The sequence below is a fragment of the Dendrobates tinctorius genome, unplaced genomic scaffold, assembly GCF_039654945.1.
Source record: "Dendrobates tinctorius isolate UK_male_01 unplaced genomic scaffold, ASM3965494v1 ptg000044l, whole genome shotgun sequence".
Taxonomy (NCBI): Eukaryota; Metazoa; Chordata; class Amphibia; order Anura; family Dendrobatidae; genus Dendrobates; species Dendrobates tinctorius.
The window spans coordinates 20,721,743-20,747,243 of record NW_027361712.1 but is presented as its reverse complement, the minus strand read 5'-3'; the positions used below and the strand labels follow the sequence as shown (position 1 = coordinate 20,747,243).

At 43.6% G+C, this 25,501-nt stretch overlaps 1 long non-coding RNA gene across 1 annotated transcript in view; it reads left to right on the top strand.

Annotated features, from left to right (window-relative positions):
* Window positions 1-25,078, top strand: part of LOC141089117 (uncharacterized) — a 33,816-nt gene extending 8,738 nt beyond the window's left edge. The window contains exons 2-3 of the long non-coding RNA XR_012232181.1: window positions 24,694-24,742; window positions 24,960-25,078. This is a non-coding gene — a long non-coding RNA (uncharacterized lncRNA). The remainder of the gene's footprint in view (window positions 1-24,693; window positions 24,743-24,959) is intronic.
* The last annotated feature ends 423 nt before the right edge of the window (window positions 25,079-25,501 follow it).

Genomic DNA, 25,501 nt, shown 5'->3' with positions numbered 1-25,501 from the left:
CAAACAGTGGTTTATGACCACATATGAGGTATCTGTGTACTCTGGAGGAATTGCCCAACAAATTTTAGGATCCATTTTATCCTGTTGCCCATGCGAAAATGAATGAAAAAACTGAGGCTAAAAGAAATTTTTTGTAATAAAAAGTACTTTTTTTTTTTCACGGATTAATTTGTGAAGCACCTGGGGGTTCAAAGTGCTCATTATGCATCTAGATAAGTTCCTTGGAGGGTCTAGTTTCCAAAATGGGGTCACTTGTGGTGGAGATCCAATGTTTAGGCACACAGGGGCTCTCCAAACGCGACATGGCAACCACTCAATATTCTAGCATATTTTCCATTCAAAAAGTCAAATGGCACTCCATCCCTTCTGAGCCCTGCCGTGCGCCCAAACAGTGGTTTATGACCACATATGAGGTATCTGCGTACTCAGGAGACATTTCCCAACAAATTTTAGGATCCATTTTATCCTGTTGCCCATGTGAAAATGAAAAAATTGATGCTAAAATAAAATTTTTGTTGGAAAAATTAAAATGTCCATTTTTTCCTTCCACATTGCTTTAGTTCCTGTGAAGCACCTGAAGGGTTAATAATCTTCTTGAATGTAGTTTTGAGTAGCTTGAGGAGTGCAGTTTTTAGAATCGTGTCAATTTTGGGTATTTTCTGCCATATAGACCCCTCAAAGTGACTTCAAATGTCAGGTGGTCCCTAAAAAAATGGTTTTGTAAATTTTGTTGTAAAAATGAGAAATCGCTGGTCAACTTTTAACCCTTATAACTTCCTAACAAAAAATTTTTTTATTTCCAAAATAGTGCTGATGTAAAGTAGACATGTGGGAAATGTTATTTATTAACTATTTTGTGTCACATATCTCTCTGGTTTAACAGAATAAAAATTAAAAATTTGAAAATTGCAAAATTTTCAAAATTTTTGCCAAATTTCCATTTTTTCACAAATAAACGCAAAAATTATCGACCTAAATTTACCACTAACATGAAGCCCAATATGTCACAAAAAAACATTCTCAGAATCGCTTGGATGCGTTGAAGCATTCCAGAGGTTTTAACTCATAAAAGGACACTGGTCAGAATTGCAAAAAATGGCCTGGTCATTAAGGTCAAAATAGACTGGGTCATGAAGGGGTTAAATACTGATAAGGACCTTAACAAATTGTGCAAAACTAAACCTCGTTTTTCCTACAAAAGGACTAATAATCTCACTTATTTATTGGTGCATAATCGCGTTTGTAATACACAGGAAACCTGGTTAACTTCAAAAGGAAATTTTAAATGTGGTGACCGCAGTTTTTGTAATCAACATTTAACTGGTATTTCTTTACAGATCGGCCCCATTCATCATAAAATACGCGATTTAATGACTTGTAAGACAAAATTCGTGGTTCATATAGTTTTTTTGTCCCTCTTTTCATTACTATATAGACAAAAAGACCTATGTTTGTACAGTTTCAGGAACATGTCCGTTCCATTTCAACAGGTAAAGGAACTTTGAGGCTAATAAAACATGTTCAGGAGGAGCATGGTTCTAACCCACTATGTTTGAAGTTTGCAGGTTTGGAAGTAGTGAAGTTTCCACCAGGAGGTGGTGATCACAATAAATTACTGTTGCAACGTGAAGCAAGGTGGATTATCAAAAGTAACGCACAAGGAGTATTGGGGTTGAACGATAGATTAGATTATGCTGTGTTCCTATGACATTGTATTCATTTTTTGGTTGCTTGTAATCAGTAAATATATGTATTTATATAAGCAAAAAAATAATGCTTTATTATCATACCGCCGAACAAAAAGTGCAATAACGCGCAATCAAAAAGACGCATATAAATATCCATGGTACCGCTGAAAACGTCATCTTCTCCCGCAAAATAATTATTTTTTATATAAAATTGTTTTCAGTGCATAAAAGCTCCAAAACATAAAAAAGGACATAAATGAGGTATCGCTGTAATCGTACTGACCCGAAGAATAAAACTGCTTTATCAATTTTACCGCACGCGGAACGTTGTAAACGCAACCCCCAAAATAAATCACGTGCCCGAAAATGGTACCAATAAAAACGACAACTCGTCCCGCAAAAACAACTTTTGGGGTCCAATTTCTCCTGTTACCCTTAGGAAAATAAAAAATTGGGGGCAAAAATATCATTTTTGTGGAAAAAAAATATGATTTTTTTATTTTCACGCCCGGGCGTTATAAACTTCTGTGGAGCACTGGGGGGTTCAAAGTGCTCACCACACATCTAGATAAGTTCCTTAGGGGGTCTATTTTCTAAAATGGGGTCACTTGTGGGGGGTTTACACTGTTTAGGTACATCAGGGGCTCTCCGAAGGCAACATGACACCCGCAGACCATTCCATCAAAGTCTGCATTCCAAAACGTCACTACTTCCCTTCCAAACCCCGACGTGTGCCCATACAGTAGTTTTCTCCCACATATGGGGTATCAGCGTACTGAGGACAAATTGGACAACAACTTTTGGGGTCCAATTTCTCCTGTTACCCTTGGGAAATTAAAAAAATTTTGGACTAAAAGATCATGTTTGGGGAAAAAATATGATTTTTTTATTTTCACGCCCGGGCATTATAAACTTCTGTGATGCACTGGGGGGGTTCAAAGTGCTCACCACACATCTAGATAAGTTCCTTGGGGGTCTAGTTTCCAAAATGGGGTTACTTGTGGGGGGTTTCCACTGTTTAGGTACATCAGGGGCCAGCGTCGGACTGGCCCACCGGAGAACCGGTGGAATCTCCGGTGGGCCCTGGCATCTGGTGGGCCCTGGCACCTGCTGGCATACAGGGCCAGCAGTTGCCTAGGGCCCCCGCTGCTCCAGCGGAGCAGCAGCGGGTGTCAGGAGGCAGGAGCCCCTGACCCCGCTGCTAAAGAGAAATGAATATTCACTGCGAAGCAGTGAATCTCATTTCAGGTCTCCACCCCCAGAGGCCCCGCCCCCAGCCCAGTAAGCCGCTCTGCAGACTACAGCTGTAAATCAGGGCCGGCGCCGCCCTCAGTCCTCTCTGCTCCTGGCTCACAGCCAGTGCGGGATGACGTCACTACATCGCGCACCCGCTGTGTGTCTGGCAGAGGGGGCAGCTCCTGACACTGAAGCCGGGATCAGCGTGGGAGTGAGGAGGAGAGGTGAGTATTGTTTTTTTTGTTTTTTTTTATATCTCTCTCGCTCTCTCTAGCTGTCTCTCTATCTCTATATCTCTATATATCTCTCTCTCTATCTCTCTTATATCTATCTATCTATCTTTCTATCTCTATCTATTATCTATATCTATCTATCTCTATCTATCTCTATCTATTATCTATATCTATCTATTTCTATATCTATCTCTATCTATCGCTCTATCTTTATATCTATCTTTCTATCTCTACATCTATCTCTATATCTATCTATCTATCTATCTATCTCTATATCTTTCTATATATATCTCTATATCTATCTATTATGTCTATCTATCTATCTCTATCTCTATATCTATTATCTCTATATTTATTATCTATCTAGCTACCATCTATATCTATCTATCTTTATCTATATATATCGCTATCTAATATCTATATCTATCTATCTCTATACCTATCTATCTATTTATCTATCCGTTATCTATCTCTATATCTTTTCTCTGTATCTATCTATCTCTATATCTATATCTCTCGCTATCTATCGCTCTATCTCTATATCTATCTCTATATCTATCTTTATATATCTATCTCTATATCTATCTCTATATCTATTTCTCTCTATATCTATCTCTATATCTCTCTCTATAGCTATCTATCTATATATCTCTATCTATCTCTCTGTATATCTATCTATCGCTCTATCTCTATATCTATCTTTCTATCTCTATATCTATATATCTATCTATCTTTCTCTATCTATTTATCTCTATATCTTTTCTCTGTATCTATCTCTCTCTATATCTATCTATCTATCTATCTCTATATATATCTATTATCTCTATATCTATATCTATTTCTCTCTATATCTCTATATCTATCTATTTATCTCTCTCTATATCTATCTCTCTGTATATCTATCTATCTTTCTATCTCTATATCTATCTCTATATCTATCTATCTTTCTCTATCTATCTATTTATCTCTATCTATTATGTCTATCTATCTATCTATCTATCTCTATCTATCTATCGCTCTATATCTATCTTTCTATCTCTACATCTATCTCTATATCTATCTTTCTATCTATCTCTATATCTATCTATATCTATATCTATCTATTATGTCTATCTATCTAGCTATCTCTATTATCTATATCTACCTATCTCTATATCTTTCTATCTTACTCTATCTCTATATCTATCTATTATCTCTATATTTATTATCTATCTATCTCTATCTATTATCTATATCTATCTCTCTATCTATTTATCGATCTCTGTAACTATCTCTCTATATGTATCTCTCTATCTACCGCTCTCTCTATCTCTATCTATCTTTATATCTATATCTATCTATCTCTATATCTATCTATTATCTCTATCTCTATCTACCTATCTCTATATCTATCTCTATATCTATATCTGTTTCTCTCTATATCTATCTCTATATCTCTCTCTCTATAGCTATCTATATATTATCTTTATATCTATCTATCTATCTCTCTCTATATCTATCTATCTCTATATCTATCTATCTATCTCTATATCTATCTGTAATCTCTATATCCATATCTATCTCTATATCTATCTTTCTATCTAAGACTATATCTCTATATCTATCTCTATATCTCATTATCTATCTATCTCTATCTCTCTCTCTTTATCTATCTATCGATCTATCCATCTATCTCTATCTATTATATCTATCTATTATCTCTATTATCTATATCTATCTATCCATCTATCTATCTAGCTATCTCTATCTATCTCTATATCTCTCTCTATATCTATCTATCTTTCTAACTCTATATCTATCTATCTCTATACATATCTCTATATCTAGCTATTATATCTATCTCTATATCTATCTGTCTCTATATCTATCTCTATATCTATCTATCTCTATATCTATTATTTCTATATCTATCTATCTCTATATATATCTCTATATTTATTTTTATTTATAGCCATCTATCTATATATATTTATCTCTATAGCTATCTATATTATTATTATTATTATTATTATTATTATTATATCTGTATATCTCTATCTATTATCTATCTCTATCTATTATCTATCTCTATTATCTATCTCTATCTATATATCTATCTATCTCTATATCTTTCTATCTATAGCTATCTATATCTATCTATCTATCCATTATCTATTTTCTATCTATCTCTATATCTATCTACCTATAGATCTATCTATCTATCTATCTATCTATCTATATTTCTTTCTATATCTATCTTTATATCTATCTCTATCTATCTCTATCTATCTCTATGAATCTTTCTATCTATATCTATCCATTATCTACTTTCTATCCATTATCTACTATCTATCTCTATATCTATTTCTACATCTATCTTTCTATCTATATCTTTCTAACTCTATATCTATATAGCATTATTCCCTATGAGGGGGCAGTATTATACCCTATGAGGGGGCAGCATTATACCCTATGAGGAGGCAGCATTATACCCTATGAGGGGGGCAGTATTATACCCTATGAGGGGGGCAGCATTATACCCTATGAGGGGGGCAGTATTATACCCTATGAGGGGGGCAGCATTATACCCTATGAGGAGGCAGCATTATACCCTATGAGGAGGCAGCATTATACCCTATGAGGAGGGCAGCATTATTCCCTATGACGGGGTGCATTATTCCCTATGAGGGGGGCAGTATTATACCCTATGAGGGGGGCAGTATTATACCCTATGAGGGGGCAGCATTATACCCTATGAGAGGGTGCATTATACACTATGAGGAGGCAGCATTATACCCTATGAGGGGGTGCATTATACCCTATGAGGAGGAAGCATTATACCCTATGAGGAGGGCAGCATTATTCCCTATGACGGGGTGCATTATTCCCTATGAGGGGGGCAGTATTATACCCTATGAGGGGGCAGCATTATACCCTATGAGGGGGTGCATTATTCCCTATGAGGGGGCAGCATTATACCCTATGAGGGGGGCAGCATTATACCCTATGAGGGGGATACATTATACCCTATGAGGGGGTGCATTATACCCTATGAGGGGGACAGTATTATACCCTATGAGGGGGGCAGTATTATACCCTATGAGGGGGGCAGTATTATACCCTATGAGGGGGTGCATTATATCCTATGAGGGGGTGCATTATACCCTATGAGGGTGCATTATACCCTATGAGGGGGTGCATTATTCCCTATGAGGGGGGCAATATTATACCCTATGAGGGGGGCAGTATTATACCCTATGAGGGGGTGCATTATACCCTATGAGGGGGTGCATTATACCCTATGAGGGGGGCAGTATTATATTCTATGAGATGGCTGCATTATATTCTATGAGATGGCTGCATTATATTCTATGAGGGGGCTGCTTTATATTCTATGAGGGGGCTACCCCAACTCCTGCTACATAATTAAGACATGTACAACCTTATATTATACCCGGATATTAGCGTATTTTACCGCACAATTGGTGGTCTGGTATTTAACTATGCAGCTACATAGTGGGCCCCAAGAATGATTTTCTCTGGTGGGCCCAAGGTGTTCCAGTCCGACGCTGTCAGGGGCTCTCCAAAGGCAACATGACACCCGCAGACCATTCCATCAAAGTCTGCATTCCAAAACGTCACTACTTCCCTTCCGAGCCCCGACGTGTGCACATACAGTAGTTTTCTCCCACATGTGGGGTATCAGCGTACTGAGGACAAATTGGAAAACAACTTTTGTGGTCAATTTCTCCTGTTACCCTTGGGAAAATGAAAAAATTGGGGACTAAAAGATCATGTTTGTGGAAAAAATATGATTTTTTTATTTTTATGCCCGGGCGTTATAAACTTCTGTGAAGCCCTTGGGGGTTCAAAGTGCTCACCACACATCTAGATAAGTTCCTTGGGGGTATAGTTTCCAAAATGGTGTCATTTGTGGGGGGTTTCAACTGTTTAGGCACATCAGGGGCTTTCCAAACGCGGCATGGCGTCCAATTCCAACTCCAGCCAAAAAAAGTCAAATGGCGCTGCTTCCCTTCCGAGCTCTGCCATGCGCCCAAATAGTGGCTTACCCCCACATGTGGGGTATCAGCGTACTCAGGACAAATTTCGCAATAACTTTTAGGGTCCTGTTACCCTTGGGAAAATAAAAATTGGGGGTGAAAAGATAATTTTTGTGGAAAAAAATATGATTTTTTAATTGTACGGCTGTACGTTATAAACTTCTGTGAAGCCCTTTTGGGTTCAAAGTTCTCACCACACATCTAGATAAGTTCCTTGGGGGGTCTAGTTTCCAAAATGGTGTCATTTGTGGGGGTTCCCACTGTTTTGGCACATCAGGGGCTTTCCAAACGTGACATGGTGTCCGATCTCAATTCCAGCCAAAAAAGTCAAATGGCGCTGCTTCCCTTTCGAGCTCTGCCATGCACCCAATAGTCGTTTACACCCACATATGGGGTATCAACGTACTCAGGACAAATTGCACAATAACTTTTAGGGTCCTGTTACCCTTGGGAAAATAAAAATTGGGGGTGAAAAGATAATTTTTGTGGAAAAAAATATGATTTTTTAATTGTACGGCTGTACGTTATAAACTTCTGTGAAGCCCTTTTGGGTTCAAAGTTCTCACCGCATATCTAGATAAGTTCCTTGGGGGGGTCTAGTTTCCAAAATGGGGTCACTTGCGGGGGTTTTCCACTGTTTAGGCACATCAGGGGCTATCCAAACATGACTTGGCGTCCGATCTGAATTCCAGCCAATTTTGCATTGAAGGCCGGAGTCACACTAGCGATAAAATCGGACAAATGCAATGCGATAAAAAATTGCATTGCATTCGTCCCAGTGTTATTCTATGTTGCTGCTCCCATCATGCGTTTTTTTATAGGATCCGTTCCTCGGACCGAGACAATCGCAGCATGCTGCGATTGTCACCGATTTTCGGATCGGATTCGCCAATGCAAGTCTATGGATGCGATTAAAAATCGCATTGAAAATTCACCACACATGTGACTTGCGATTAAATCACAAGACTTCTCCTGGTCAACAGGAAAGAGCATCAGGCATTGGCATTGGATGTCAATTTGATGCTTAGATGCGAATAAAATCGGTTCATCGCCGGAAAATGGGATGACAGACGGATCTCTGGACAGGAAACCTTTGTGCGATTTCATACCGTTAAAATCGGACCGTTTTTTAAAACGTTGTGTTTGACTCCAGCCGAAAAAGTCAAACGGCGCTCCTTCCCTTCTGAGCTCTGCCATGCGCCGAAACAGTGGTTCCTCCCACATATCAGGTATCGGCATACTCAGGACAAATTGCACAATAACTTTTACAGTCCAATTTCTCCTGTTACCCTTGGTAAACTAAAAAAAATTGGACCTGAAGTAATTTTTTTGTGAAAAAAAGTTAAATGTTCTTTTTTTTTTAAACATTCAAAAAATTCCTGTGAAGCACCTGAAGGGTTAATAAACTTCTTGAATGTGGTTTTTTAGCACCTTGAGGGGTGCAGTTTTTTGAATGGTGTCACTTTTGAGTATTTTCTATCATGTACACCCCTCAAAGTGACTTCAAATGTGATGTGGTCCCTAAAAATAAAATGTTGGTGCAAAAGTGAGAAATCGCTGGTCAACTTTTAACCCTTATAACTTCCTAACAAAAAAAAATTTTGGCTCCAAAATTGTGCTGATGTAAAGTAAACATATGTGAAATGTTACTTATTAATTTTTTTGTGTGCCATATCTCTGTGATTTAAGGGCATAAAAATTCAAAGTTGGAAAATTGCAAAATTTTCAAAATTTTCGCCAAATTTTATTTTTTCACAAATAAACACAAGTTATTTGAATGAAATTTTACCACTAACATGAAGTACAATATGTCACAAGAAAATAATGTCAGAATCAGTGGGATCCATGGAAGCGTTTCAGAGTTATTACCTCATAAAGGGTCAGTGGTCAGGATTGTAAAAATTGGCCCGGTCATGAACGTGCAAACCATCCTTGGGGGTAAAGGGGTTAAACGACACTTTTTATGGATATCTTTGAGAAATGGCTTTCTTCTTGCCACTCTTCCATAAAGGCCAGATTTATGCAGTGTATGACTGATTGTTGTCCTATGGTCAGACTGTCCCACCTCAGCTGTAGATCTCTGCAGTTCATCCAGAGTGATCATGGGCCTCTTGGCTGCATCTCTGATCAGTCTTCTCCTTGTTTGAGATGAAAGTTTAGAGGGACGGCCGTGTCTTGTTAGATTTGCAGTGGTATGATACTCCTTCTATTTCAATATGATCGCTTGCACAGTGCTTCTTGGGAAGTTTAAAGTTTTGTAAATCATTTTGTATCCAAATCCAGCTTTAAACTTCTCCACAACAGTATCACGGACCTCCCTGTTGTGTTCCTTGGTCTTCATGATGTTCTCTGTGCTTCAAACAGAACCCTAAGGCTACTTTCACACATCAGGTTTTCGGCGTCAGGCGCGATCCGGCGTCGTGCCGGAACGCCGGATCCGGCAAATGTTTAGTAAAACCGTATGTGACGGATCCGGTTTTCTGCCGGATCCGTCTTTTTCTTGACAGACAAAACCGGATCCGTCTCATCCGGTTCATCCGTTTTTCTATCCGTTTTTCGACGGATTACGCCGGATCCGGTTTTTAAAATTGACCCTTGTGGCCTTCCGAACGGGATTGGCTACTGGAAAACTATATATAGAGCATGTTCCTACAGCCCTTCTTTGACAGGTTGTAGAGGAGAAAGTGCAGGTTGGAGAGAAGAGCAAGTTACTGGCGAAGATGGATGTTGTCATTGGAAATATTTTGAAGAATTTGGCGGATTTTATAGCGGAGGCGAATCGTTTGAGGGTGATTGTTCTGGAGAAGGAGAGAGCGAGACAGCAGCGCATCAGGCATCGTAGACGACGTTTGTGGATCCACCCCATCACAGCCAAGAGAATGACGCGTGGGGTCTATTCTACACTCTGCATGGACCTTCGACGAAACCCGGATAAATTTTTTGGATATGTTAGGATGAAAATGGAGAATTTTGATTACTTGGTGGAGCGCATTGCACACCTCATAAGAAAAGCGGACACCTATTGCCGCTTCTCTGTTTCACCCGCAGAGCGTCTGATGGTGACTTTAAGGTAAGCCACATTTATTGGATGTGATCGCATCAGTGCACACTTTCACTGCAATCTTGTTGGTGGTAGTTTGTATCTCCAAGTGTTATAGCTCAGTTTTGGTATGTAATGCTGTGATTTAAAACTAATTTATTGTTTTTTAATTCCCCACAGATTTCTTGCAACTGGAGAATCCCTTTCGTCACTGCATTTCCAGTACAGGCTCGGGATTTCCACCATATCTGGAATTGTGAAGTACACATGCCGTGCACTGTGGGACTCCTTAGCTGAAGAGTTTTTACCAGAGCCCACAACAGAGAGGTGGATTGAAATTGCTGACAAGTTTCAACAGATATGTCAGTTTCCCAACTGCTTGGGCGCTGTGGACGGGAAACATATCCGCATTGTAAAGCCAGCTGGATCGGGATCGGAATATTTCAATTACAAGAAATATTTTTCAATTGTCCTCATGGCCATCGCTGACGCGGAATACAAATTTATTGCGGTTGATATTGGGGCCTATGGCCGCTCCAATGACTCTCAAGTTTTCAAACTGTCTGCCATGGGGCGTAAACTGTATGGAAACACCTTCCAGTTCCCACCACCTAGACCGCTGCCGCAAACATCTGGTCCACCTATGCCATTTGTCTGTGTAGGGGATGAAGCCTTCCAGCTGTCAGAACACCTTTTGAAACCGTACTCTAGCAGAGGATTGACAAGACCAAAACGCATTTTTAATTACCGCCTCACAAGAGCAAGAAGAATGGTTGAATGTACCTTTGGTATTCTGACAGCCAAATGGCGGGTCCTATTGACTGCGATCAACCTCAAGACAGAAACTGTGGACGAGGTGATCAAAGCATGCGTGGTACTCCACAATTTTGTTATCTGCAAGGAACCCATTTCCATTGAGGACACCTCTGAAGAAACCACCTTGCAAGATTACCATGACATTACCACTAGAAGTTCTGTGACGGTTTCAGTAATGAGGGACAATTTTGCACTATACTTTATGTCACCTCAAGGCAGAGTACACTGGCAGGATGACAGAGTGTGAAAGATTTGTGCCCTAACCAAACTTGTGTACCTTCTGTACCAACAGTATATACCTTTGCCAAACAAAGTTGGCTATCTTGTCATGGTCTCTATTTTTAGCTTTAGGCCACAGGTGTGTACCTGGTTGTGTTTTATGCAAAGTATTTCACCTTTTAACAAAAGTTGTGTACATTGTTAGGAAATCACCAACAATAAACACAACTTTTTAGGTGAAATACTTTGCTTCAAACACAACCAGGAACACAACTGTGGCAAAAAGCTAAAATTTACCCACAGTTATATACCTAGTTTTGAATACCATTTCACCTTTTAAATACGCTGTATTTAACCTTTTTCGCCGCAGAAAGAAATGACAGACAACCAGTGTAAAATAATTTAACTTTTATTGAAAAATGTTTTTTTTAGTAAACTTTTTAAAAATTTTAATAAACTTGTTTAATAAAGCTTTGAAACCATAAAACTGGTCATTTTTATTTAAATACACACATTATAAATCTGTGTAGTGTGTGGTGGAAATACTGCTGGAGGGGCTGCGGGACACTTCGACACTGGGAGTGTGGAGAGAGGACTGGGATCGTGGTGGGGAAGGAACAGTTAGAGGTGAAGGTGTGGAAAAAACTACAGAATGGGTGGACATGTGGGAAGCAGAAGAGGTGGTGGGTGGTGGAGTGGAGGGTTGGGCAGGGACTGTAGGAGCAGATGATGTTGATGGCAAGTTGTATGGGGAAGGAGTTTGGTACGGGGCAGGTTGCTGGAAGTGGGGAGATGTCTGGTACGGGGCAGGTTGCTGGAAGTGGGGAGATGTCTGGTACGGGGCAGGTTGCTGGAAGTGGGGAGATGTCTGGTACGGGGCAGGTTGCTGGAAGTGGGGAGATGTCTGGTACTGGGGAGGTTGCTGGTACTGGGGAGTTTGCAGGTACTGGGGAGGTTGCTGGTACTGGGGAGGTTGCTGGTACTGGGGAGGTTGCTGGTACTGGGGAGGTTGCTGGTGCTGGGGAGGTTGCTGGTGCTGGGGAGGTGGATGGTATGTAATAGGAGGGGGAGGATGGAAAGTGGCTGGAGGGGGTGTAGATGTAATAGGAGGGGGAGGATGGAAAGTGGCTGGAGGGGGTGCAGGTGGAGGAACTACTGTGGTGGGAGGAGGAGGTTGGGAGGTAACTTGCTGGAGAGCAGCGTGGCATGAATGCATTACATGCATCTGCTGGGCAGGAGAGAGCGTTTCCATGCGCTCCACAACAGACCTGAAAAAGGTGTGGTTTGGCGAAGATCTTGCTTCTGAATGCATGGTTTTCAGAAGTGTCTTCACCTCCAGAATGCTGGAGTTGATCTGCTGATAGCCTGCGGAGATTTGCTCTGACAAGACTTTTAGACAGTTCTGGAAAGATGCATTCAGATGCAAGAACTCTGGCGCATAAGTCTTTTCCTGACCCCTCTGCCGCTGCCGCCCAGTACCCGCAGGTGTACTATAGGTGGCAGGGGCAGAAGGGTGGGGTAAAGGGAAAGCGATCTCCTCACCAGCAGCTTCATGTAATGTAGGCGGCCACGATGCTCCTGTGCTGGTGGATGGGACAGATGGGTCGAATGTGTGGGAAGGCTGGGAAGGTGCAGATGTACCGGGGAGGTCGAAGTGTCCCTCGGTGCCGGTCTCCTCAGGGATCGCCTCAGAAGGGTCCAATCGTGCAGGCTCCCGAGTGCTGCTCACCGTGCTGTGGAATAAAGAGAAAAAAAAACAATTAAAATAGTGACATGGTATGGCCCTGGCTGAAAAAAAAAAGTTACATCTAAACATTTTTTTGTCACATGTGGTGTGTAATATTTACCTTCTGGTGAGCATTGTCTCCCGGAGGAACGACAGGGCTCGTGCGTACTTGTACTTGCTCCTGCGTCCTCCAGATCCACTCGGGGCCCGCATCTCTTTATTGAACTCCTTCTTGAAACGATCCCTCACAGACCGCCACCGCTTCACAATTCTCTCCCCTGAAACGAGAAAGGACAAAGTGGTTAGTATACAACATCAGTGTTTCCCAAACTCCAGTCCTCATGGTCCCCAGGGGTCATGTTTTCAGGATTTCCAAAGTAAATAGAAATCCTGAACACATGATCCGTGGGGACCACGAGGACTGGAGTTCGGGAAACACTGGTTTAAATCAAGCAACCGGTACTGTATATACTTACGCTCTTTAATCTGGGCCCGAGCTTCGAGGTCCTCCCAGCGGTCCACAAGGAGCGAACAGATTTCCTCCCAGAGTCGTCGGGTAACGATCAGGTCAGCATGGCGGCGGTCAGCCATATTCCAGAGCGGCTCCCTTTCTCTGACGAGATCGATGAGGCGGTCCACATCAATCCCTCCATCCTCACCGTCAGAGTCGGGAGCATGCTGTGAAGGCTGTTAAAGAAAAAGACAAAAATAACATAATTAGCCTCCACAAAAGAAATGAAATAAAATGTGCAAAAAAAACAAAGCAAAAATATTTATACTTACACGCTGGTGACCGCCGCGTTGCTGTCGCCGACGACCCTGGGAGGCACTGCGAGGACCTCTTGGCCGAGCACCAGATTGGGAAGACTAGAGAAGAAAACAAAAAATGTTATGTCTTTGGATGTAGGCATTTGTTTGCTGTGTGTGGTCTGCAGAACATTGTTTTCTATGTGTTGTGTGTAGTGTGATGTTGTGTTTCTGCGTTTGATGCAAAAAACTTACCAATTGTGAGCCCACTCCAAGTGTCTGTCCACCCCTTCCTTCTTCTTCTGGGAGCTCCTCTTCATCTTGTGATTCCTGTTTTGAAATAAAAGGCAATGAATACACATATATTACAGAGATGATGGATTTTGGAAATAAAAACTTACCGTCAAACGCTGACGATGCGAGGGAGGGCTCCCAGAAGATGTGCTGTCTTCCTCATGGCCAGACTCCATGGCTGTGGGTGGTGTTTCTGCTGCTGCCATTGCTGCTGCTGCTGCTGCATCTATTGGGCGGCTGTTGAATAAAGAGAAACAAAGGGCCAATGAATATCTTGATATTCCATAGCCCTAGTTTGGAGGAATGGGGGATTTGATAATTACCGTCTCTCATCTGCTGCTGGACTCCCCTCCCGTTGTTCAGCATGCTGCTCCATTTGGGGTGGTGCTGATGGTGCTGCTGCTGCAGATGTCTGCTGCCTTCTCCTGCTCCTGGTTCTTGGCTTGGGTGGCATGTTGGGTGTGGCTGAGGGTCCCATTGTCTTGCTTTTATATATGTCCTGTGGGCAGAGCTACTGAGCATGCTCAGACCAAAGAAACCGGATCCGGCAGCCGGATCCGGCTGTCGCCGGATCAGGCGCATTGCGCCGCTCATAGGCTTTCATTGTATGAAAAAGCCGGACACGCCGGATCCGGCGTGTCCGGCTTTTTCGCCGGAGACAAAAAACGTTACATTAGCCGTTTTTTCCAGACGCCGGATCGCGTCACATTGCCGGATCCGGCGAAAATCGGATGAAACGCATGGCCATCCGGCTCGATCCGGCTCTAATGCAAGTCAATGGGGGGGAAACCGGATCCGGCATTGCATTTCGCCGGATCCGGTTTTAGTCAAAAGCGCCGGATCGCGCCTGACGCCGAAAACCTGATGTGTGAAAGAGGCCTAAGACTTTCACAGAGCAGGTGCATTTATACGGAGACTTGATTACACACAGGTGGATTATATTTATCATCATTAGTCATTTAGGACAACATTGGATCATTCAGACATCCACAATTAACTTCTGGAGTGAGTTTGCTGCACTGAAAGTAAAGGGGCCTAATAATATTGCATGCCCCACTTTTCAGTTTTTGAATTTCCACAAAAATTTAAAATAACCAATACATTTTGTTCAACTTCACAACTGTGTTCCACTTGTTGATTCTTCTTCACCAAAAATTTACATTTGGTATCTTTATGTTTGAAGCATGATATGTGGGAAAAGGTTGAAAAGTTCCAGGGAGCCGAATACTTTCACAAGGCATTGTATGTGCTGCCATACAGGCTCTTTTGGTTGATGCTACGTATGTACAGGGTAATCTCTGGCAGAAACATAGCTATACGTATAAAACCGATTGATCCAACTTCACAATTTATTTCCTAGATATGAAGTCAGAGACATAGTGGAGTACAGTAAGTGCTGATATGTTACAATGGCTGTTTTATTGAAGCTATAAGGTATAATTCAGCCATGTAAATGAGTAAATAAATGTTTAAAGTGTAGAAATCACCATTTGCATCATATTTGGGGTCAGTGTTCGGTATACACATTTGGACTGTACTGTACTTTCAAACCCATTCCGTTACAGGACATATAATATCATAAGTTTATTATTAAAGGGGTTATCCACTACTGGACAAAACAAATTAATGGGCTCAGGGAGGTGAAATAAAAACACTCCCAGACCAGTGGCGGCCTGACATACTCAATATTGCACCCACTCGGTTTTCTTACAACAAGATTCGATGGGGAAGGCAGGTTGACATTTCATATGAGCTGAGCCAGAAGAAATAATGCCATGAAAATGGCGGGGGAGATGGAGGGGTGAGTACGGAAATATCATGCAGGTTCGTTTTGGGTTTTATTCATTCACAAATCACTACTCCGTTCATTTGATATGGATAATATAGATCCTTCATACAAATACAGTATGTGTTAAATCATATCTTCCTGGTCAAAATACAACAGCTAAATGAAATCGAGGCCAGGGGAGTAGTCGTGACAGCGGGTGGCAGTATTGGCATGCCCTGGCCCTCTGCTCTATTAACACACAGGAGGGTCCATTCCCAGGGCTGCCACTAGGAATATCGGGGCCCCATCCTGGCAAAATTTACGGGGCCCCTTTGACACCACTCAGGCTCCACCCCAGCCCCGCCTCCACCCCTTGAACTGTCCACAGCCCCACCACACTCTCTTGGAAAAACTCCACTTCTCACCAATCACACATTACCAGTTCCCATCACCAAATCACACATGTAACCAGCAGTCGTTGTTTTGACCAAAATATTTTTTTAAGCCGCCACCACAACACGGTAGACTCTTTTGGCCGGGCACTACTCTACTCTTAACTATTAAACATTTGTTAAAATTTGTAATACAATTTAGGTATATTTTTAAATTTTTAAAATGGCCAATAATATCACACACAAGTGACAAATACCACCGTACCATGACCAGACACCATATTACCACCACATAGTGACCAATAATACCACATACAAGGAACAAATACTACCACACAGAAGCGTAGCTACCGGGGGGGCAGAGGAGGCGGTGGCCCAGGGCCCCGCGCTCTCAGGGCACCCATTCGGTGCTACGCTACAGATGCACTTTGCGGCAGAGCAGGGAGAGTCTGGCCGCTATGGGCCCCTGAGCAGGCGGGGGGACCCGGTGCAGCAGTGGGCCCCCCTCCCGTCATCGCAAGGTCAGCGTTGTCGGCTACATGCCGACACAGCTGACCGTATTGATGACAGAAGGAGCGAGCGCTCCTTCTCTCATCATCCCCCTGTCAGCGTCTGATGACGCCGACACTGATAGGGGGCGCGATGACGTCAGTACCCGGCGCCTTCAGTCGGAGATGAGCGGGATCAGCCCAGGAACCAGGAGGAAGAGAGGTGAGTATTTAGTTTATGGGGGAGTGGTGCATTATCCTACAGAGGGTGGCTATGAGGGTGCATATGCATAGGGTAGCTAGTGTGCATTTACAGAGGATGGCTATGGGGGTGCAATACAGAGGGTGCATATACAGAGGATTGCTATGGGGGGTGCATATACAGAGGATTGCTATGGGGGTGCATATACAGAGGATGGCAATGGGGGTGTATATGCATAGGGTAGCTAATGGGGTGCATATACAGCTATGGGGGTGCAATACAGAGGGTGGCTATGGGGGTGCATATACAGAGGGTGGCTATGGGGGTGCATATACAGAGGGTGGCTATGGGGGAGCATATACAGAGGGTGCCTATGAGGGTGCATATACAGAGGGTGGCTATAAGGCTGCATATACAGAAGGTGGCTATGGGGTTGCATATACTACAGAGGGTGGATATGGGGGTGCATATACAGAGGGTGGCTATGGGGGTACATTATACTACAGAGGGTGGCTATGGGGGTACATTATACTACAAAGGGTGGCTATGGGGGTGCATTATACTAAAGAGGGTGGCTATAGGGGTGCATTACATTATAGACGCTGCCTATGGGGGTGCATTACACTACAGAGGCTGTCTATGGGGAGTGCATTACACTACAGAGGCTGCTTATGTGGAATTCATTATACTATAGAGTCTGCCTATGGGGAGTGCATTATGTACAGTATAGAGTCTGCCTATGGGGAGTGCATTATACAATATAGAGTGAAAAAAAAAAAAGCATTATTACGTTCTAGGGGACAAAATGTGGGCACTGTTTTCTAGGGCACTTGCACCCGGCCTTAGTATTTTCTAGAGGGTTGCTTTAAAATTTAGAGGTCACACAGGGCCACACAGCAGGTGCATAAATACGGTCACATACGACAGCAGCGGATCAGCATTGGGGCATCAGCAGGATGAGGAGTTTGTGCAGGTTGGGGATAGTCCCGTTTTGGACAGTGCTGAAAATGTGAGAAGTGAAACATGTCTTTGCTGTATTCTCTGTCCTGGCTGGAGAAGTTGTCATGTCGGGCTGGGCCAGATGGAAAAGACATGAAAAGTGAACGGTTCCTTCAGAAAGAACGTCAGCAGTAGGTTATTATCTGTAGCTGTGCTGTGATCTCTTATACAGTATGTTCTGTAGGACGGGTATCTACTACTGACCATATGGCGGTAATATCAATGTTGGTCTTTATATAGCAATTATTTTCAGTAACAGCGCGGTCATCTGCTTAGGTTCTCCTCCATTATTAAGGTGCGTCACCCAGTTATAATCAAGGTTACCTGGTTAGGGGCCCACTCAGAAGTTTTGCCCTCCCTGAACCAAAACTCTAGCTACGCCTCTGCTACCACACCATGGCCGGACAACATATTACCACCACTTTGTGACTGAATACTATAATACTGATCAGTAATAAAAAAAAAGCACAATACTAATATCACCATATGTGCCATTATACACAGGAGATCTGTACTTAGTATGCAGTGTCAGTGTAAAGGTAATACAGTGATCACTGGTGACATTGTACACAGGACCGCTGTATATAGTATACAGTGTATAGTATCAGTGTATAGGTAACACACTGATTCACCAGTGACGCCTCTAGGTGAAGTCTTTCATCTTCATCCTGCACAGAGCGACGTCACTTCTTCCAGCCAGGGCTCGTCTCTGCAGGAAATAACACAGTTATCTAGAGCCCCGCTTGCAGAACACATTACTTATTTTTTTCCCAACTTCTACACTACACCAGGAAGGGAGATCGCGGAGAAGCTGGGGGCTGAAGAGACAGCGCCAGGACAGGTAAGTATGACCTGACACCCCCGCCCCCCCTCCCCCTCTGACCCCCTGGTGTATATGACTCGAATATAAGCCGAGAGGGGGACTTTCAGCCAAAAAAAATGGGCTGAAAATCTCGGCTTATATTCAAGTACATACGGTACTTATTTTTTTTCCCAACTTTTACACTACACCAAATGAAGAAAAAAAGGCAACATAGTATCACTCTGCACAGTAACAGGACTGCCTCCTCATTTAAAACAGTATACTCAAAAAATAAAATCATCACTGCAGTAATAATATCCCTTGATTAGCCCCTATGGTAATAATATCCCCCATCTTGGCTCCCGTGTGTCTCATTCCTGGCTCCAGCCATAGGTTCTCCCATCCTGCCCTTATGAGTATCCATTCTGCTCCAAATGATCTCCCCGTCCTGCCCCATCTGTCCCATGGTCCTGCCCCATGATCCTGCCCTATCTGTCCCATGATCCTGTCCCATGAACCTGCACCATCTGTCTCCATCCTGCCCCGTGATCCTGCCCGATCTGTCTCCATCCTGTCTGATCTGTCTCCATCCTGCCCCATATTCCTGCCCCATCTGTCTCCATCCCACCCCATATTCCTGCCCCATCTGTCTCCATCCCGCACCATGTCTCCAATCATGCCCCCTGAATCTCCAATCCTGTCCCCATATCTTTCATCCTGACACCATGTCTCCAATCCTGCCCTCGTGTCTCCAATCCTGCCCCCATATCTTTCATCCTGCCACCATGTCTCCAATCCTGCCCCGTGTCTCCAATCCTGCTCCCATATCTTTCATCCTGCCACCATGTCTCCAATCCTGCCAACATATCTTTCATCCTGCCCCTGTGTCTCCATTCTGCCCCCTGTGTCTCCAATCATACCCCCTTTGTCTCCAGTCATGCCCCATGTGTTTACAATCATGCCCTCATATCTTTCATCCTGCCCCTGTGTCTCAATTCCTGCACCCTATTCTGCCCCCTGTGTCTCCAATCTTGCACCCATATCTTTCATCCTTCCACCATGTCTCCAATCCTGCCCCGTGTCTCCAATCCTGCTCCCATATCTTTCATCCTGCCATCATGTCTCCAATCCTGCCCCCATATCTTTCATCCAGCCACCATGTCTCCAATCCTGCCTCCATATCTTTCATCCTGCCACCATGTCTCCAATCCTGCCAACATATCTTTCATCCTGCCCCTGTGTCTCCATTCTGCCCCCTGTGTCTCCAATCATGCCCCTTTGTCTCCAGTCATGCCCCATGTGTTTACAATCATGCCCTCATATCTTTCATCCTGCCCCTGTGTCTCAAATCCTGCACCCTATTCTGCTCCCTGTGTCTCCAATCATGCACCCATATCTTTCATTCTGCCACCATGTCTCCAATCCTGCCCCGTGTCTCCAATCCTGCTCCCATATCTTTCATCCTGCCATCATGTCTCCAATCCTGCCCCCATATCTTTCATCCAGCCACCATGTCTCCAATCCTGCCCCCATATCTTTCTTCCTGCCACCATGTCTCCAATCCTGCCCCCATATCTTTCATCCTGCCCCTGTGTCTCCATTCTGCCCCCTGTGTCTCCAATCATGCCCCCTTTGTCTCCAGTCATGCCCCATGTGTTTACAATCATGCCCTCATATCTTTCATCCTGCCCCTGTGTCTCAAATCCTGCACCCTATGTCTCCATTCTGCCCCCTGTGTCTTCAATCATGCACCCATATTTTTCATTCTGCCCCATGTCTCAAATCATGCTCCCTGTGTCTCCAATCATGCCCCCTGTGTCTCCAGTCATGCCCCCATAGCTTTCATCCTGCCCCCCGTGTCTCCAATCCTACCCCCTGTGTCTCCATTCTGCCCCCTGTGTCTCCAATCCTGCCCCCATATCTTTCATCCTGACACCATGTCTGCCATCCTGCCCCCTGTGTCTCCAATACTGCCCCCATATATTTCATCCTGCCACCATGTCTCCAATTCTGCCCCCATATCTTTCATCACCTCCCTCTCCAACATCACTGAAGGAGAGCTTACTCATCTCCATTCCAAATCACACCTCACCACCTGTGCACTTGACCCAATCCCTTCCCACCTGCTCCCCAACCTCACTAACATGATCATCCCAGCCCTAACCCATATCTTCAACCTATCCCTATCTTCTGGTACCTTCCCCTCTGCCTTCAAACATGCTACCATAACACCCATCCTCAAAAAATCAAACCTTGACCTAACTGTTATGCCCAGCTATCGCCCCATATCACTGCTACCGTTTACTTCCATACGCCTTGAACAGCATGTCCATGCTCAATTTTCCTCCCACCTCTCATCTAACTCCCTCCTTGACATCCTCCTAGAATCCGTCCCTTCCTTAGCCCTCAATCTACTAAAACTCTTATACATGCCCTCATTATCTCCTGCCTTGACTACTGCAACACTCTCTTCCGTGGCCTCCCTACTAACTCTCTTGCACCACTCCAGTCTGTCCTCAACTCTGCTGCCCGACTAATCCACCTCTGTCCTCGCTACTCCCCTGTCTCTCCCCTCTGCTAATCCCTCCACTGGCTCCCAATTCACCAACGAATCCAGTTCAAATTACTAATACTGACCTACAAAGCCATCCACAACCTATCCCCTCCCTACATCTCTGAACTAATCTCCCAATATCTTCCCTCACATAATCTTCGATCCTCCCAAGACCTCCTACTCTCCTCCACACTTATTCATTCCTCACGCAACCGCTTCCAAGATTTCTCCTGAATATCACCCATCCTCTGTAATTCCACGTCCGTTTATGCACCACCCTCGGATCCTTCAAACGGAACCTGAAAACCCATCTTTTCAGGAAAGCTTACAGCCTGCAATAACCATTCTGCCGCCTCACCGCTGCCCGAGCCGCCGCCTCAAAACCACCAGAGCTGCTGCACCCCCGATCTTCTGTCTCTTCCCCACTATCAACTAGAATGTAAGTCCACAAGGACAGGGTCCTCTCCACTCTGTACCAGTCTGTCATTGTAAATTTGTTTACTGTTAACGATATTTATAACTTTGTATATAACTCCCTTCTCATGTACAGCACCATGGAATTAATGGCGCTATATAAATAAATAATAATAATAATCCTGCCACCATGTCTCCTATTCTGCTCCCATATCTTTCATCCTGCTATCATGTCTCTAATCCTGCCCCCATATCTTTCATCCTGCCAATGTGTCTCCAATCATGCCCCTGTGTCTCCAATCATGCCCCCTGTGTCTCCAAACATGCCCCCATATCTTTCATCCTGCCCCCTTGTCTCAAATCCTGCCCCCTGTGTCTCCATTCTGCCCCTGTGTCTCCAATCATGCCCCCATATCTTTCTTCCTGCCCCGTGTCACCATTCTGTCCTCTGTGTCTCCAATCTTGCCCCCTGTGTCTTCAATCATGCCCCCTGTGTCTCCAATCATGCCCCCATATCTTTCATCCTGCCCCCGTGTCGCCAATCCTGCCCCCTGTGTCTCCAATCATGCCCCCATATCTTTCATTCTGCCCCTGTGTCTCCAATCATGCCTCCATATCTTTCATCCTGCCCCCTGTCTCCATTCTGCGCCGTCTCTATTCTGCCCCCAGCCGGATGGACACTTGTCTCCATTCTGCCAACTTGCCGCTTTCAGTAAAAATAAAAATTAAAAAAAACTTTCTCCTTTGCTGTGCTCCTGCAGCGAGCGATCTTCCCTCCAGGCTGAAAGCGTGCACTCGCTGGCGACTGTCAATGACGTCAGATGCTAGCGACAAGCGCGCTGACGTCAGCTGCCAGCTTCCGATTGGCTGGCGGCTTTAACTATTGCCATGCGGGCATGGGCCCCTACGGCAATACAGTGTAACTGAATCGTCAAAATCCTGCCGCTGTGGCCCAATCAGCAGAAGAGACGGGCACTACAGGCCCCCTCTGCTGACCGGGCCCCATACGCCAGTCAAGGCAGTGATGCCCTGATGACAGCCCTGTCCATTCCACACAGCCGGAAGTCTTTTTCCTTTTAACACCACACAATGACAGTTAGAGTCCAGGGTCATCTTCAACAAAACAATTTTATTCGGCTCATCCAGTTTAGTCAGAAACAGTACAAGATTCTTTGCAGAATATCAGCATTCCATTCCCTGTACTGTCCTTCACTCCTCCAGAAATATCCGCCGGAACCGCCGGTCCCGCAGCTTCCTTACTGGTTAGACTAACCCGCTTCAGGAGTTCCCCGCCCGCTTCCCTTTCCGAAGGTGAAGTCGAGAAATGGCTCTTCCATTCCTTACCAGGCCCTAGGCCTCAGACATTTAGGGTTGTTAACACAAAATTAGCTGTTACCATCTTTAGGCTGCCAAAATATTACTCACCACGTGTGACTGTCAGCTCTAGGCCCTGGACTGATGGCTCCTGGCTTAAACGTTCCCCCCCGGACACGACTGTCCTACCTCCCAGCTCACACTCCAACTCTAGACCCTCCTAACTATCCTATTGGTCTGTTTAATGGGCTAAGTCCTACACTATCGCTATATCTACACAACACATTAGCATATGTACACTGCATTACACTTTATAAAAAGCATGTAGACATGACATGACATATGGAACAAACCAGGGACAGACACAACGAGTGCAGGGCATGAAACTAGCCCCCGCATCCCTTACATGAATACTATATAGTCCAGAGCTCTTGTAACAATTTCAGCTGAATTGTGCATTTTAGGGGTAAAAGTATGAAACTTGGTAGATATGTTTCATGAAGGTGACTTATTATTTTGAACATCGTAGGCATCATCGTAAGTTATTCTGAGCTGCCACTTTTGAAAATGGCCACAAAGTATGTTTTTTAGCCAGTAACTTTTGAATGTATGGTCCGATTTCATTTTTTCTTTTCACTTTAAAGGTCTTTTTAAACTGAAAATTTTATTTTATGTGCTATTTTTTTTCCAAAATTCAATGGTTTTCTTGCAATTTTCAAAATATTAAATAATTAGTCATGAAGTAACTCGAAAATATAAGTTAAAATTTAATTGTACAAAAAATACATATCAAAAAGAACCATTGTTGACAATATTAAAGAAACTCATTCGGGTTCTACTTCACAGCCACCACATAGACGAAGGGTACTGCATGGTAAATCATAGTTAACACATTTACATAAGGCAGAAAAAGACTTTTTGCACTTGCATCCAATAAGTTCTCTGGATTCAGGTGCTTGAGTAATCCACTTTTGTTGCCAAGTTTCTGAAGTCCTGTCTCGTTTCCAGACAACAGTTCCAAACTGGGCAGTTGTGAAGCCATTTGTAGACCCTAACCAGACATATGGCTTGCCAGATAAGTGACTTTCTTTGAGAACATGTTGTTGAAGTGCATGAAATGTTGGTGGTATGTATGTAAGTGGATAGGAAAATATGTATGGTATCTCTTTATGCGGGTATTGATACATCATTTGGTGTATTACCCAGGTCCACTTTTGGTACTGCTACACGTCTAAGTGTATTACCATTAAGTGTTAAATGTATATTTCTTATGACTTGTTTTATACTGTCATGTATACTGTTATAGTTCTGCTAATACTACACTGTTGTGCTTTAGGTCAGGGACAATGTAGGTGGTAGGTTTGGCCACTAGCTGGGGGGCATCTTATTGTCCACAGGACTAGACAATGTACATAGTCACACACATGGTTAATTGTAGGAGGGTCTGCTGCTGGATAAGCCAGGGAGACATTCCTAAGTTAGGGAGAAGGGCAAGGGGCACCCGTAGGGTCCACACGGGCTATAGTCCCCGGGACACTGCAGCAGTCTTGCAATGTTTTAAGCGAAGTGAAGCCCATTTTTCCACAGCACCAGAAACAGTACAGCAACAGGTCACTACAGCTAAGGGACCAAAATGGACCCAGAATGTGCATATGTGAAATGACTAACCGTATATCTGATAATTCCTTTCAGCCATTTATCTTGGTATTTCTTCTTGACAGATTCTCCTCTCCTTCTGCACTCTATACAAACCTCCAATATTGGAATAAGGTAATACCCTCCTTGATATCTTAGTTCTATTTGGTGCTAATTTACTAGGCATTTGCATTGATGTATCCTTAACTATGGATTATCATACTGTATATACTGTATATATGAATATATTCTCACCTTGTGTTCCACTGGGATAACCTTTATATTTTATTGATTTTTGTGATTTGTTTATCTGTTTTTGTCAATTTCTGATTTATCTCTCTTTATATTTCAGCGATAATATGATAAAGGCTCGGGCTGAGCCGAAACGTCTTTTATTTATATCGCCTCCACTGTGTGCTATATTCCTGTTTGGCTCCCACATGTAATAAAATGAATACCTATTTGCATAAAGTCTGTTTGAGCGTGCTGTGAATTAAATTAACTTACGATTAGGACCTACTGGTCCGTTGCACCTGCACCTCGTCTATATTTGACTAAAGTGCACGCTAACTACCCTGTTTACTGCAGAGGCATAGGCCACATGGAATGGAGGAGGCGGCAGGAGGCCGAAAGCACACAGCCCGGCAGGTCGTAGGAAGAAGTAGCGGCGAGCCCTATTTTCCAGCACCCGGAATTACCCTTGAGTGTGGAGCCAGGGCCTCAACGTGACCTGCTGCAACCTGTGAAGGCGCCGCGACATCACCCGGGAAGCATACCCCATCCCGATCCAACAACGTTTGTTCAGCGTGGACCGGATGTTGCAGCCACCCAGGAGGAAACACAGCGGGAAGCTGTGAATGAGCCAGAACTTTACATTGCACTGGATGCCTGCAT